The following is a 4,335-nucleotide window of genomic DNA, read 5'->3' as shown; positions in this document are numbered from 1 at the left end:
ATGGAAGAAAAGATGCTTTTAGGTGTCACAGAGTTTATTCATCAATAGCAGCAGAATATGGAAATACAGTTACAATCTGTGGGCTGATTCTAGTGTTTCAAAAATACTGTCGCATGATCAAATTGTCAATGCTAATGCCTTGCAGAAAGAGTTGGAGACTATCAGAGTCACACATCAGAAGGAAATTCAGGACCTGATGGGGGAACATCAGAATAAGTTAGCCAAGCAAAAGATTTCTTTGCAGATGTTTAAGGATTGGACAGTGGAGTTGGAAACAAAAGTACAATCAGAATTGCAGCAGTTGGCCATTGTCAATAAAGAGTTGCGGGTGGAGAATCAAATTTTGAATCAGAGAATTAAACCTTTGGAACAGTTGGAGAAACAGGTGTTGGGAGAAGAGGAAGTAGATGTCAATGGTGTTCTCATGTCTGAAGGGGACATGTCAGTCCTCAGGCAAAATTTGGAAACAGGTATGCAGGAAGTATGGGCAACATTCAGAGAGGAGATGAGTTCCATTATCAAGCATCCTTATGAGAAGATCACATCACGGTTTGTCAGTAACCATGAAGCTGGTTTGCTAAAGGAGATGGAACAATTAAAGAAAGACAGAGATTTGTACCAAAAATAGGTTCAGGATTACAAAGAAAAGAATATTGCAAAATCTGCATTTGCTGAGATATCAGTTGATTCAATTTCAATGGATATGGGTACTGGTGAAGGTTTGTCTGCAATTTAGAGATAATAAGAGCAGGAGATTACTAATTTTCCAGATGATGCAGTAGTTGTTGGTGTTATTGTTGGATCAGTGACAGTTGCTGAACCTACTGTACTTGTTCCAGATTACTTGTCAGATTTTGATGTAGTTCCCAATGAGCCCAATGTCTGAAATGTTTTCATCATGGCATTTTCTTTTTTGACTTGGTCTTTACTGATCAAGGGATGTGTGGATCCGAGTCAGATTTTGTAAAATCCACCACCGGGGCATGCCATGTGTTGAAGGGTAAAATACAAAGTTGGATATGTAGTCGGATATCGGATATATTGTTTGATTGTTAGTAGCTAGTCGGATATTGTAAGCCTGATCGGATATTGTTACTGTATGCCAAGAATCAGACAGTTATAACTGAATTTAGGCCATAGCTTTATATTGGGGATTGGGGAACTTTGAAAGGACGGGGTTGTACTAAGCCTTGTTTTGTAGAACTTGTATTGGGGATTTTCTTGATATACAATCTCTGATGTTTGTCTGAGTTCTAGCTCTCTCATCATCTCTCTGATTTTTCCTACTTGTGTTACACACATAGTACTGCTTAGCTTTGAATTTATATGAATCCAATCTCTTGGTGATTATTTATTGTATGTGTGATTATTCAATAACAATGTTGCAAAAGCACAAACTTTCTATGAGGGTAACCCTCAAATATGGTTACCTAAAGTAGTAGATCAGCCTAAAACCACGTAGAACAGTCAAGTAACACAAGGCCCCAACCAAAGGCAACTAGCCACAACCAAGGGTAACACAATCTCCAGATGGATTCCTCATGCTTCACTACAAAAGCAAGGCTTTTACAACAGTAATAGTTGGGTTTCCAGTATTAACCAGGTAAGTCCAAGTCACCATTAAAAACTTATGGCATAACAATCAGAGTCGACCAACTAAGCCAATAAATGAGTAAGGCATTAGTCCCAAAGCTTCAAGTATTACTTTTTGTGGTCTAAGAGTCTAAGCTATTCTAGGTACTGCTCAAGCTGGAGAGTTGGGTACATCTATGTCGTGTCACTCATGCTAGTATAGGTGAGCATAAAAGTCAAAGTCTATCTATTTTAACTTCAGTGAAGTGAAGAAAGAAAGTTTAAAAGACATGCACTGATCACAGTGAGTTATGAGTGCAAAAGCGTCTACATAAAAAACCTTCTTGGAAAAGTGGAAGCTATTGAGACGTCTTTTGAGGTCACAAGTGCTACATTTGTTCCTCAAAGAACCTATCAAGTCCTTTTTTGCACTGCATGATTTTCTTGTGTGCATATGAAGTGTCTTGTAATTGGCACTTGCATTAGGCATTCTTCCTTTGTTTCTCTGCACTCACCTTGCATGAATAGGTACTTAAATTCCAATTTCTCAACTCAAATAAGAGGTATACCAAGAGCAGTTTTTCCCATCGGGGTTTTTCCCTTTGGTCATCCAGGTTTTAAAGCCCGGTTTGGAAACACTCATCACTATCCTGTTGTACATATTCGTACATTAACAATAAGGAACTTGCTACCAATGATCAAAGAACCAGAGCAGGGACATACAAGTTTCAATTATTCTTTGCCAAGAGTAGCTCTCATCTTCAAAGATAGCAACAATTCTCCATCAAAGAGAATGGAAAATAGATGAAAAGGCATACAAAAGTCAACTTTGAGAACAAGGAGTGTGCTCCAGAGAACTCCAAGCCATACAGACTTCCTTAGAAGACAATCACAAACAAGTAAAGGAGTTAAACAAAACTTTAAAGAATACTAAAACAAAAACATTGAGCTAACAATTTCTTTAGAGATGGTGAAAAAATCAGAGAGCTAGAAGCAATCACAGAATATAACGGGATCAAACTAGTCACTACCTCAAAGTATCATCTACCCCTTAAGCTAGTTTTGCATGTATATTACATCATTCTCAATGACAAACAATGTTTGGATAGATCAAAACACACAAAGGTAGAAATCACTCAAGGAAAAAGGGAATGCCATTAAATTGAATTTTTTTTTGAAGCTCTTCACTCAAAGACAACCAACACAAAGACCAACGTACACATGGTTATGCCCATGGGACACATTGAGCTAGGAAGGGGGGATTATTTCAAATTCCAACTACAAATACCCCTTCTAGTCAATTTCCCACCGCTAAATCTCTCATTTGTAATCCGATTCTAAATCTACATATTTTAAATATATGTCAAGCTCATAGATTACGATGTAAGCAGATTTGTCCTACTTACTTTTGATGGTAATGTATATTGCACATGAGAACTAAGCTTATAGATAATTTTTAGAAGCCCTAGGTATAAAAGTAACTTATTACAAAGCTTTTAAAGAACTCCTATACATGTAAAGTAGAGAAGAGAGCAGGGGTACTTGAACATATTTTTTAAGACATTCTAGATTTTGGTGCTCTGGTCCCTTTAGATATCAATGTTCTTTTTAGATGATTTCTCTAAGTCCCATGTCTGATGAGCTCTGAATGCTTATTTTCTTTCTTCATCTTACATCCTAATAGGAATCGATTCATGACATCAGTTTTTGATTCTTATGTATCCAATAACATACATGGTCGTGCTAGAGGTTCTTCTAGTGTTGAATAATAAAGTTTAATTTTGGATCCATTATATACGCTAGGTAACATGAGTCCAAATAAATCCTTAAGTCTAACTGTACCCCTTTGAGAAGACCCAATCAACCTCATAAGGTCATGACTAGGCTATTTTTGGATTGGGTTTCTTAGGTCCTAACTCAAACTAATTCAGTAAAACTAGATCTTTCTTTGACTCCCTCACCTTCAACTTACTATCATGCCCCTGTATTTTCTTCTCTGCTAGGCTGTCTCTTCTTCCAGCATTACTCTTTGTTTGATTTCATCTAGCCTTAGTAGCTCATGCAATCTTTTTTTCAAATCACATTTATAATTCATATCATGTTTTATTGCTAGTTTGAGACTGGGAACAAACAATTCCATTTATATGACAGCTTCTGTACCATCCAACCATTTTGAAAGGTGTCATTCCAATTGTAATTTTAAGCACTACTCTCTATGCCCAAAGTGTTGTTTGAAGCTTCTCATCCTAGTTGTGGTGTTTTTGTTTTTGTTTTTTGCATAATCTTAGTCAAGATAGTCTTGATAGCCTTGTTGCTACTCTCAGCCTATCCATTGCATTTGGGATAATAAGGTGTGGACTTCTAATGCTTGATGGAAAATATTTCAATTAGGATTGTTACCATATACATGTGGTACAGATGTGTGTGAACACACTAGGACCGCCGGGGCATTTTTTCCCTCTTTAGGAGGTTTTTTCCCTCGTGCATTATATATACATCCATCACTATAGTGCTATCTATTTTTTTTTCATTGCACAATGCACATTAAGTAACACACTCTCAGGTGTGTGCCTTGAGCTTCCTTTGTCTTCTCCAAGCTGTGTGCATTTTTGTGCAACCCTAATTCCAACAATTGGTATCAGAGCAGGTTGCATCCTCCTGGGTTTAGTCGCCAACAACTCCAGCACACGCCTGCTCACTTTCTCCAATTTGTGTGAGATTTGGCGAGCATTTGTAGGTTGACAAAAAATTTGGGAGAGCTCC

At 37.4% G+C, this 4,335-nt stretch overlaps 1 pseudogene; it reads left to right on the top strand.

Moving 5' to 3' along the window:
* LOC147463522 (uncharacterized) lies at nt 1-886 on the top strand (annotated as a pseudogene).
* Nucleotides 887-4,335: the final 3,449 nt, after the last annotated feature.

This window comes from Adiantum capillus-veneris, chromosome 2, assembly GCF_014529385.1.
Source record: "Adiantum capillus-veneris isolate H3 chromosome 2, ASM1452938v2, whole genome shotgun sequence".
NCBI lineage: Eukaryota > Viridiplantae > Streptophyta > Polypodiopsida > Polypodiales > Pteridaceae > Adiantum > Adiantum capillus-veneris.
Note: the sequence above shows the minus strand (reverse complement) of the source record. Positions and strands in the feature narration are given on the sequence as shown.